At 46.6% G+C, this 12217-nt stretch overlaps 1 protein-coding gene across 1 annotated transcript in view; it reads left to right on the top strand.

Annotated features, from left to right (window-relative positions):
• ERBB2 (erb-b2 receptor tyrosine kinase 2) overlaps positions 1-12217 on the top strand; it is a 2110185-nt gene that overhangs the window by 920949 nt on the left and 1177019 nt on the right. The gene's annotated exons all lie outside the window — the stretch shown is intronic.

Below are 12217 nucleotides of genomic sequence, written 5' to 3' on the forward strand. Positions count from 1 at the left end.
ACTACTATAATTTGTTTAAATTAATTTTTAATTTACACCTAAGTGTAATCTGTGTGTGTGTGTGTGCTTGTGTGTTACACTTTCCCCTTAGATATGTCTAAGGAATCAAAGGTCTCAGGCTTTAAGAAGTGTGACTCGTGCTGTCAGAAGATGTCTCTGACAGACGGTCACACTTCTTGTGTGTACTGCCTGGGACCTTTGCACCTGCAGGACTCATGTGCTGTTTGCCATGGCTTCAGCCCTAGAGTCCTGCAGGAGCGAAAAAATAAACTTATTTTAAGGGGCTTACTTAAGCCTGAGGGGGTCCCTCGACTCAGTCATCGGGGAAGCCCTCTAAGCCTTCTAGACCTTCGGCTCCAGCCTCTGAGCCGTCGTCTGGAGGCCCTAAAACTGTTCGAACATCGGCTCCGGCCGGAGCCGATGGAACTCGAATACAAGCCCCTACGGTGTCCTCGGCTCCGGCCTGAGCTGAGGAAGACATTACTCTGTCGGCTCCGATTATTTTATCGGAACCGACATCTAGAAAGAGGTGCCGATCTCCATCTATTGGCTCCGTTCATTCGGCTCCAGCATCACCCTTGCTGTCTGAACGGAGCCATAGATCCCACTCTTCTAGGTCTTCCAGGTTATCGGACCATGACCTTCAGAGAGTAGTGAGTTGACTTCTTAAGTCTGAGGCATTAGCCCAGATGCTTCAAAGTCCGACTCAGCAGTCGAGACCTACTCCTACCACTCAAACTATTCCTCCTCTGACTCTTTTGAGTTCGGAGCCGGGGCGGCTCGGACCCGAGACTGTGGTGGCGTCGGAACCGATACCTTTGTCTTTGGTTCCGTCATCTGCTCCGATGTCTTCCTTGGAAGAATCTCGGCGTCGGACTTCCCTCGTCGGCTCCGAGGGGGCGAGTGGCATCGGACCCTTGTCCGACCCCGCTCTCCCTCTCGGTGCTTCGGCGCTGGTGAGTTCGGCTCCGACATCAGCCTCGGAGCCATCACTGTCGGTGCCGGGGGAGGTTTTCAGTTTTTCGGAACGGAGACCTCCGGCTTTGCCTGACAGGGGTGCCTTCGAAGTCATGAGGAGCATGTTAGAACCAGGTTCTACTCCACAGTCGGTTCTTTCTGCCCCTCCTCCTATGGTGCCTCCGGTGATTTCGACTCACTCTCTCATCCCTGACCATAGAGAGCCAGCTCCTCAAGTTTCCCCTGTGGGGATCTCCTCCTCTTCCGAGGCCTCTCCTGACCCTGTAGGAGAGCCCCCTAGGAAGAGGCAGTGTAAGAGGATGCACATTGACTCCCCTGAGTCTGTCACCTCTGACACTGATTTAGAGGATTCTGAAGGTTCCCCTCGTTCCCCCTCTGAAGATGTCTCCTTTGCAGACATCCTTGAAATCTTAAAACAGAGGGGGAATTGGCCAGCCCTCAACCCTTCAGAGGTTGAATCAGTGTACCTTGAGGCGTTTGGCTCTCGCCCTTCCACCTCCTGGGTGTCCCCTCCCTTTGACCCCCTTATGCAAGTGGTGGCAAAGAAGGCTTGGGCGGCTCCTGACTCAGTGGAACCCACCCCCAGGAGACCATCAAAATTCATTATGGCCTCCAAGGGCAAGGTATTTTTAACCAAAGGCGTCTCTGTTGATGCTGTGGTGGTGGCTGCGGCCACCAAGAAGGAGTTAGCTGATCCTTCGGTGCCTGTTCATCCTCCTAACAAGGAGTCTAGGTCGATGGACAGGTACGGGAAGCGGATGTTCTCGTCAGCGACCTTTACTATGAGATCGCTGAATTACCTGTGTCATTTTACTCGACTTCAGAGGGACTTACTCAAGGAAGCGAGTGAAATGTTGAAGGACCCAACAGCTGTGGGTTTTCAGGATAGGATGAACTCTCAGCTGGCTATCCTTAATTCTATAACCAACTCCTCCATGCGCCTCCTTTCATATGTGGCGGATGGAGCAAGTAGAGCGGCAGGTACAGGTGTAGCCTTGCGTAGGCACGCCTGGATGCGGCTTTGTAACTTTACGGACCCTTTCAAGGCGTCCTTCACTAATTCCCCCTTTGATGGATCATCCCTCTTTGGTCCTCAAGTGAAGGAAACCCTGACTAGGTGCGAGACTGATGGCAAGACTCTTTCTGCCATCGGAGTCCGTTTTTCTACCCCTTCTAGACCTTACCCCAAAGGTCAGAAGGGGGGAAAGATGTGGTTCCGCAAACAACCTCAAGGAGACTTGCCTGATGCACAGAGTCGATTCCCCTCTAGAGGCAGAGGGGGGAACAACAATGGTAGACGCCGTCCCAGAGGCAGAGGGGGCCCGCAGAATCAGGACAGTCGAGAATCCTTCTCCGACAAGCCCTTTCAGCATCCCTGAGGTGTTGCCCAACTGTCCACCTTCGGAGGCAGTCGGGGGAAGGTTGTCACTGTACCCAAAAGCCTGGCTATCCCTAACTCAAGACAAGTGGGTACAGTCTATCATTTCCGAAGGCTACAGAATCCCTTTCCATTTCATTCTGAAGCAATCCAAAAAATCCCTTCCAGACGTTCCACCCAGTCAAAGGGAGCAAGCAGCATTAGAAATTTCAAAGCTGCTCGCAAAAAGAGCCATTCAACCAGTTCCAGCAGACCAAGTAGGATCCAGAATCTACTCCAAATTCTTTTTGGTTCCAAAGAAAACAGGGGGCTGGAGACCCATTTTGGATCTCAGCAACTTGAACAAGTTTGTCAAGAAAACAAAGTTCCGGATGGTCACGCTGCAGTCCATTCTTCCCCTTTTGGGGCGAGACAACTGGATGTGCTCGATAGATCTCCAGGATGCGTACTATCACATCAAGATGAGTCGACGCTCCAGGAGGTTTCTCCGCTTCAGGCTGGGAACCAGTCATTTTCAATTCAGAGCCCTGCCCTTTGGTCTCACTACAGCCCCCCGAGTGTTTACTAAATGCATGGCAGTGATAGCCTCTCATCTGAGACGACAAGGATTCCAGGTGTTTCCTTATTTAGACGACTGGCTCCTTACAGCCCCCACCAAGCATCTTTTACTTCTCGCCAGAGACTACACTTTTCACACATGTCAGGCGCTAGGCATTTCAGTAAACTACGAAAAGTCTGTCTTGTCGCCTTGTCGTGTTAGTACCTTCATAGGCGCAAATCTAGACACAGTCAAGATGTCAGCCAGACTCACAGAGCAGAGGATAGCAGACATACACAAACAGGTCTTTCTTCTCTTGCAGAGCAACAAAGTCAAAGCCAGACTGATCCTGAAAGTCTTAGGGATTATGGCGGCCATCCCTCTCCTACCATAAGCTCGCTTCCATATGAGAATTTTACAATGGATGCTCTTCACACAATGGTCTTACCAAAGTCTCCCAATGTCCCATCCTATTCGGATAACTCAATCGTGCAAGAATCATCTCTCTTGGTGGATCACATCTCCTCAGCTCCTCCTAGGGAGACCTTTCGTCCCTCCCCCTCCGGTTGCTACAGTGACAACGGACGCCTCCCTGATCGGGTGGGGGGGGCATTTCCAGGGCAGGACAGTCCAGGGCATGTGGCAACCGTTTGAGTGCCACTTGCATATAAACGTCCTAGAGATGAGAGCAGTGCTTCTAGCGTTGCAAGCCCTACAAGACTCTCTTCCCAAGGGAGCTATAGCAATTCAAACAGACAACATGTCTGTAGTGTGGTACATCAACAAACAAGGCGGAACCAGATCTTACCCCTATTTCGAGAGGCTCTCAGACTGTGGCAATGGGCGATTTCTTCTCAGCGATTTCTGTTAGCAACGCACATCCCCAGGAAGTCCAGTGTGATTGCAGACAAATTGAGCAGAGCTATTCTCATGCCTCACGAGTGGTCTCTGAACAATTCAGTGTTGGAGAAAGTTTTTCGAAAGTGGGGCAGCCCTTGCTGCGACCTTTTCGCTACTCCCCAAAAGAGCAAGTGCGACGATTTTTTCACCCTCTTTCCCCAACCAGGCCACCCCAGCAGACACGCTCTAGTACACGTTTGGCCCCGGGGACTTCTGTATGCATTTCCACCCTTCCCACTGATATCCCAGCTGATACAGAAAGCCATCGCTCAGGAAGCTTCCATGATCCTCATTGCCCCTTACTGGCCTCGACAGGTTTGGTTCCCTTTTCTCCACCGTTATCTGTTGGAGCAACCTTGGCAACTGGACCCAGTTCCAGACCTCTTGACCCATCAGTCGGGTCAGTTGCACCACTCCCTTCCCTCTCTGAACCTCACAGCGTGGTTCCTCCAATTCCGACTTTAGCCAGGCTTCCTTTGATATCTCACTCAGTTAGAGATATCTTGATAGCCTCTCATAAATCTTCCACTCGGAAGATTTATCATAGCAAGTGGAAACGTTTTTCCTATTGGGCGCAGTCAAAGAATATAGATCCTTTCACTGCTTCTATTCAATCAGTTCTAGACTTTCTAGCCGAACTTTTCCACTCAGGTTCGTCCCCATCTACCATTAGAGTTCAATTGGCAGCAATATCGAACTTTCATGTTGGAGTCTTTCTCCTTAAACCACCCATCAGAGATCCTCCTCCTCAATGGGATCTCAACTTGGTTCTGGCATCCTTAATTCTTCCCCCCTTTGAACCTGCGGCTTCATGTTCTATAAAGTTACTTTCTTGGAAGACACTCTTTTTGGTAGCTATCACCTCAGCTAGAAGAGTCTCCGAACTCCATGCTCTGTGTAGTCGACCCCCTTATCTGGTATTTCATAAAGACAGGGTGTCCTTGCGTACTAACCCGTCTTTTTTGCCCAAAGTAGCTTCATTGGCAAATTTGAATCAAACCATTGAGCTTCCTGTTTTCTTCCCAAATTATTCTAATAGGTCAGAACAAAAATTACACTGTTTAGATATTCATCGCCAACTTAGGTTCTATTTAGACAGGGACAAACAATTCAGAAAATCTGACCAACTGTTTGTTTCTTATGCAGAAGATAAAATGGGCCTTCCAGTCTCTAAAGTCTCTCTCTCTAGATGGCTTACTTCGTTGATTACCATAGTGTATGAGATAAGACATCAACGGTTGCCATCCAAACCCAGGGCTCATTCAAGTAGAGCTTTAGCCACTTCTGTAGCTTTCCAAGATAGGCTGCCTATTGATTCGATTTGTTCTGCAGCTACTTGGGCTTCTCCCCATACCTTCATTTCTCATTATAAGTTGGACTTGGCCTCTAGAGACCGAGCCAACTTTGGTTCCACTGTACTCAAGAGTCTGTACCGATAGGCCACCCGGGACAAGGTGCTAGGGACGCGGTCCCATCCAGCAAGAATGAAGGCGAGATTGACAACTTAACATTTAGAAGTTATGTACCTACCATAACGTTCCATGTTAGTTGTCTTCTTCTCGCCTTCTTTCTTGCGTCCCACTCTCCTTCCCCCTAGCCAGGACAGACCTAGAAGAGTTTTTTTCTTTGTTCCTTATGGAATTTTATTGCTGGCTTTAGCTTTCAAACGAGATCTGAGGAGTTACCGCCTAGCATTGTGGGATATAGGGGAGCCTCGAGCCGGGGGAACTAGCTCTCGAGCTTTTAGAGTGGCCGAGTCGGAGCCGAGGATCGGCTACAAACCCATCCAGCAAGAAAGAAGGCGAGAAGAAGACAACTAACATGGAACGTTATGGTAGGTACATAACTTCTAATTCTTGGCCCAATGGACTATCCTGGTAAACAAACTGTAAAATAAATAAACGCTCCCAATGTCACTTGAAATAATTTGCGTTCCTGTTTTAACGTGCTTGTAGTTTCTGTTGTATTTTCTACAGCGCCTTTGGTGATTTTGCTCCTCTCAGCCCATGCCAGTATTTTAAACCATTTAGTAAAAGATGACCTAATTCATTCTAAAAGAGAGTTTTTCATAATGGAAAGATTATGTTAATGTGTATTAATAAATAGGTGACCCTACAGTGAGATCACCTAATAAAATAGTTGTGGTAAAGGTAAGGACAGGATACCATTTAATGATTGTCATTAAAGTACTTTACAGGTGGTGATTGGTATGTAAATCTAAGTGATTCCCTACTCTTTCATTGTTGATTCCCTACTCTTTCCTTGTTGATTCCCTTTTGCACAATAAACAAGGTAGTAAAATAACTACATTGTTTTTCTTCTGTAGTCCTGAGACATCAGGCTTTACTGCCAGGTGTGAACAGGCACAATGACAATCCGTACTGGCTCATAACGTGATTTACATCACTTTATTACAAGATGAAGGTTTTGATTCCACACAAAATAAAGTCACCGTTCTAAACTGTTTTACACATTACTGATATTTAGCACAACAGGACTGCAAACAAACACCTGTTCAGTTATTTTTTTTTTCAGTAGGCAGAAAGAAAATCCATGGGGCTTAAACCAACAAGGTATTACTGATAGGTTGTCTAGTCTGCCCAAGTATTTCAGCTACTAGAGTGAAACTGTCACTCCTGTTCTGATGTTCATCGTGTTTCACTGTTGCAGTCATTACTCTTGGGTTATCCTGCTGGCAGGCTACCCGCAGTTGGCCTGAATTCCAAAGTCCTGGTCCGGCATCGGTTGCTGTCGCCTCTTCCCTGACGTCAGTGCACCAGGGGTATAAAAAATGCAATGGACACCATTTTCTTCAGTCTTTCTTGCCACACGGTGCCCGAAGCAAAAGCATTTCGCAAGTGCCGGTCGGCCGACTCTTGAGATTTTCAAATCCGAATTTCAGAACCAAAGTCTTCATTAAAGCTAAGTACCCCGTTGGGGAAACTTTTTCTTGCTCCAGACTGATGTCCGAAAAAGTTAACAATTGTATTTCTTGTAGGAAGCAAATACCTCATAAGGATTTTCATTCTTACTGTATTCCTTGCCTAGGCCCTGACCACGACGTTGCTAGCTGTCGGTTTTGTGCTAGATTTAACCAACGCACTATTAAGCGTCGGTTCGATTTTGCATTTCATTACTTTGACCAAAGATTTAAATATATAATGCCGTCAGAACAGCCGAAGACCGGAGTTTATAAAAAACGCAAGGACAAGGAAAAGGATAGGCATACAGGGTCCAAAACCGACGACGAGACCTCCGATAGGCCAGTCGCCGGTTCTCAGTGAGGCGCTTTCGCAGCCCCTGACGCCTGCTACCTTAGAGCCACAGGCCGCTTCCGACTCCCACGTGGAGCCGACTGGGCCTCTGGATACTCAAGGTATTGGAAACTCGGAAACCGTTCCCTCAGATGGGTCCGGAGCTGCTAAGCAGGCATCGGCTTCTGAGGGTGTATTCAGACCTACACAGTTATATGTTAAGCCAACTTCAGCTTCAAAGGCAAAGACTAAAGCAGTTTTAAAGGCAAAGAAACAAGTACAGCATTCTCCTACTCAGACTTCCATGCCTAAAAAAACAGATGCTTAAAATGGCCGAAGACCTAATTACTTTGATCAGGGGTTCCCATCCCCCTCCTGATAAGAGGCTTAGGCAAGAGACAGAATATGATTCTTCTGATCAGGTTTCAATTTCCTGTGATTCCTCTTCTGAACAGGGATACTCTTTTCCTCCCTACGAGGATTCTGATGCTGAAGAATCCATTCCTTCAGCCTCTCCTCCTGAGGATTATTCTTTTGGGGAAACCCTGCATACCATGAGGGAACATTTTCACTGGGAGAGCCAAGATTACTCAGAGTCTAAGAAAAGGCTCAGAGACTTTCTTTTACTACCTCAGCACAGACCTCTTGCTGTTCTACCTGTTCTAGACATTGTAGATGATGTATTTTCAGAGTCCGGCCTGTCTCCTGACTCTTTACCCCCTGCACCTGCTAAGCCAGACAGATACTACACGGTCCCAGACTCTCATAAATTTCTATATAAAAACCCCACTGCCAACCCAGAAAATATATCTCAGGGTCCCAAAGGGGTCAAGGCTTCCACTGCAAAAAACCCTGTCCCCTCTGATAGGGATTCTAGGGCACTGGACAGATGGGGGAAAAAAGTTTATACTTCTGCTACCTTGGCTGTAAGGGCTTTAAATTGTCAGTTTCATATGCTTAAATATCAGCAATACTTAATGTCACTGCTTAAACAGAAAACGTTTACAAATTCTGAATGTTCTGATAGCAAGGAAATGCAGGATTTATTGCATGCAGCTGAACAAGTGGGAAAGCATACTTTGCAATGTGGTTTTGATTCACTGGAGGCCTCTTGCAGGGCCACTGTTACGGGTTCTGTCATTAGTAGGCATGCTTGGTTAAAGGAACAGAATCTGCCTGATCATGTAAAAGTAAAATTATTGGATGCTGCATTGCAGCATGATACTTTGTTTGGTGTTAAGGCAGGAGAGGTGTTGAAGAAAGTGGAGGATAAAGCGAAATCCATGCAGACAGTTAAGGATTTCCTACAGGTACAGCCACCCAAATTTAGTAGGAACTGGCCTAAAAAGAATTGGTCCTTTCCAGTGTCAGACAGGCAACAAAGTGGCAGATACAGATGTCCCAGAGGCAGATCTCAGCCCCAAGGCTCATACAGGCCTAAACAATGGGGTGCTTCTACCTCCAAAAATGGAGAAGACAAATCACAACCATACAGGAAACAGTCCCAATGACTTTCCTCTGCCAGATCCAAGCACTTATCTTTTGGCAGCCCCCTTAGGGGGAAAACTAGCACTTTTTTCACCAAATTGGCAAATGATTACCCAGGACAAATGGGTCTTGAACATAGTATCCCAGGGCTACAGGTTCCACTTTCACACCCTGCCAAGGGCAAAAGGTATGCCAGACCTGCCATACAATCAATGGGCAGAGGCACAAAAGCAAATTACATCCCTCGTGGACATGAGGGCCATTCAACAAGTACCACAGCAAGAGCGGGGGGGGGGGGGCAAGGATTTTACTCAAGACTTTTCTTGGTGCCCAGAAAGGACAAAGCCTGGAGACCACTACTGGACCTGTCTATACTAAACACGTTTCTGGATGTTCCAAAATTCAAGATGTTGACTCTTCAACAGCTACTGCCCATGCTGGGCAAGAAGGCTTGGCTCGTAACTTTGGACCTAAAAGAGGCATATCTGCATGTCCCAATCAGACAGTCTTGCAGAAGATACCTCAGATTCATAGCTGGCTCAATGCACTACTAATTCTCTGCACTGCCCTTTGGCTTATCTACTGTGCCCAGGGTCTTCACAAAATGCCTGGCACCAGTAATTGCATTTTGCAGACAAAGAGGAATTCAAATATATCCTTACTTGGACGACTGCCTTATTCAAGCAGAGAACAAAGACATTCTTCTAAAGCATCTGGCGTTTGTAAAAAGATTACTAATTTGCCTAGGGTGCACAGTAAACGAAAAGAAATCAAAACTAGTACCCTCTCAAGAGATAATATTCCTGGGTGCAAGCATAAATACAACTGCCCAGATGGCTTATCTCACCCCAGACAAACAAAGGCAACTGGCTTCTTACTTCAAAAAGTTGGCAACAAAGACCCAGTAATTTGCAAGGAAAATCCTGCAGGCTTGGGCTTCATGGCATCCTGCATTCTGCTAATTCCATATGCCAGACTGCATATGAGGAAACTACAATGGTATCTAAAAAGTGTTTGGACTCAACATTGCCACAGCCTGGAAACATTAATTACTCTCATTCCCTTCCTGCAACAGGAGTTTCGATGGTGGGCACAGGCCTGTCACCACAACAAGGGTCTGCCATTCACTTTACCCACAGCCAGGCAGACACTAACAACTGATGCATCAGATTATGCCTGGGGGGCCCACATGGCAGGAAAATGTATTCAGGGCACATGGCCCGCAAGCCGGATGCATCTTCATATCAATCAAAAAGAGATGCTAGCTGTTCAGAATGCCCTGACAGCTTTCAAGGATCTACTTCATCCAGGACAACTACTGATAAAGACTGACAATACTACAGTCATGTGGTACATAAGCAGGGAGGCACACATTCCTACCCCATCTGCGGACAAGCAATGACCTTGTGGGACACAGCATTGACTTATCAGGTTCACCTGCAAGCACAATTCCTGCCAGGAAAAATAAACACTCTGGCAGACGAACTAAGCAGAAACCTCATGGATCCCCACGAGTGGAAACTGGATCCTCAAGTCTTCAGCATGATAACAAGGAAATGGGGATGCGCAGACATAGATCTATTTGCCTCCCCTCACAACTGCCAATTACAGAGATTTTGCACAAGGATTTATCACAAACAAGCATGGAAAGTGGATGCCCTATCCTTCAGCTGGAAAAACATAACAGTATATGCCTTTCCTCCACTGCCTCTCCTTCCCAAGGTACTCCTAAAGGTCAGATGGTATCCAATCCTAAAGAGCTTGTCTCAAGGTCCAGCATGGACATTGCCTCAAACGTCTCACTTACTGACCCAAAAAAACAATCAGATCCTGCACAACCAACTCAGGACCCTAAATCTGGCAGCATGGCGGATAATGTAGCCATTCAGAACACTCCTCTTTCAAAAGCTGTTATGGATGTTATCTTGGAGGCCAGGAGGCCCAGTACCAGAAAATCTTATGCAGAAAAATGGAAGAGATTCTGTGCTTGGAACCAGGAACAAGGCATTGACACGTATGTACCAAATATTCCTCAGATTTTACAATACTTAACTGAGATGCTGGACAAAGGCCTTTCCTTTTCATCAATTAAGATTCATGCCTCTGCCATTTCAGCCCATTACAATACGGAACCACCTATCTTTTCTCATCCTTTAATAAGGCAGTACCTCAGAGGGGCCAAAAACATCAGGCCTCCGAGGAGAGCACAAATACCTGCATGGGACCTCAATTATGTCTTGGAAAAACTCACACTGCCTCCTTTTGAGCCAGCCTCAACAGCCAATATAAAATTCTTATCCTGGAAAACAGCTCTGCTCCTAGCAATAACCTCTGCAAGACGAGTCTCGGAGTTACAGGCACTCATGGCTGTGGAACCTTTTATCATTTTTCATCCAGACAGGGTTTCTCTGAGGACAAACCCTACATTTATGCCTAAGATGGTGTCTAGTGTGGCCCTCAACCAAACAATTCACTTGCCTACCTTTTATCCAAACCCACAGAACAAGGGTGAGAGACTTCTGCATTCTTTGGACATACACAGACAGCTACGCTTCTACTTGGACAGAACTAAAGCTTTCAGAAAGACTGAGCAACTTTTAGTGGCATATGCTGCAGGATCACAGGGAAAGGCTATCTCAAAACAAACTGTTTCTAAATGGATAGGTCATTGCATTCGTTTCTGCTACTCACAGCATGGCAAATCAGTGTCTAAGGGCATTAGGCCACATTCTACCAGTGCAGCAGCTACTTCAGCAGCCTTCCTCAGAGGAGTACCAACCAAAGACATCTTAGAGGCTGCAACTTGGAGTTCAGTGCACACTTTTACAAAGCACTACCAATTACCTCTCTACTCTAAATCCAGAGCAGGCTTTGCCACTGCAGTTCTGCAGGGCCTCATAGCCTCTCCTAATCCTATTTAGCCCAACCACCCATCCTCAGCTTTGGGATTCAACCCAAGAGTAATGACTGCAACAGTGAAACACGATGAACATAGTACAGTTGTGTACCTACCATAAATGTAGATGTTCGAGTGTATTCACTGTTGCAGTCCAGGTTACCCTCCCACCGTCCCCCTTTCATTTGCTGGGTTTTATCTGTGCTGCTCTATTCTATACAACCTATGTGGTGTATTTGCTTGTCGATGAAGGAATTGTTTACTTTAGTGCATGCATGTTTATTGGCATAATCTATTTAGCCTACCCTTTTGGGGGCACCTGACATCTGGGGCAAGAAAAACTGAAGAAAATGGCGTTGGCTGCATCTTTTATACCCCTGGTGGGCTGACGTCAGGGAAGAGGCGACAGCAACCAACGCCGGACCAGGACTTTGGAATTCAGGCCGACTGCAGGTAGCCTGCCAGCAGGATAACCTAAGAGTAATGACTGCAACAGTGAATACACTTGAACATCTACATTTATGGTAGGTACACAACTGTACTTTCCCCTTCCAGCTTGCCATTCATTCCATGCCTTTGTAAAAGAAAAAAAAAAGAAAGAAAAAATCAGTTTTACTTTGTATTGCCCACTCCAGGAGAATATTTTATTTTTTCACCACCCTTTCAGTTTTATAAAACTTTCTTATTATCATCTGTAATAACCACTGCCCTTCCTCCTCACATGACTCTCCTTAATGATCTTGTGGACTTAAGTCCTGTTTTCCTCCTGTCCTCAGGTTTAAAAT

Source organism: Protopterus annectens, chromosome 5.part0, assembly GCF_019279795.1.
Source record: "Protopterus annectens isolate FY-2018-M chromosome 5.part0, PAN1.0, whole genome shotgun sequence".
Lineage (NCBI taxonomy): Eukaryota > Metazoa > Chordata > Ceratodontiformes > Protopteridae > Protopterus > Protopterus annectens.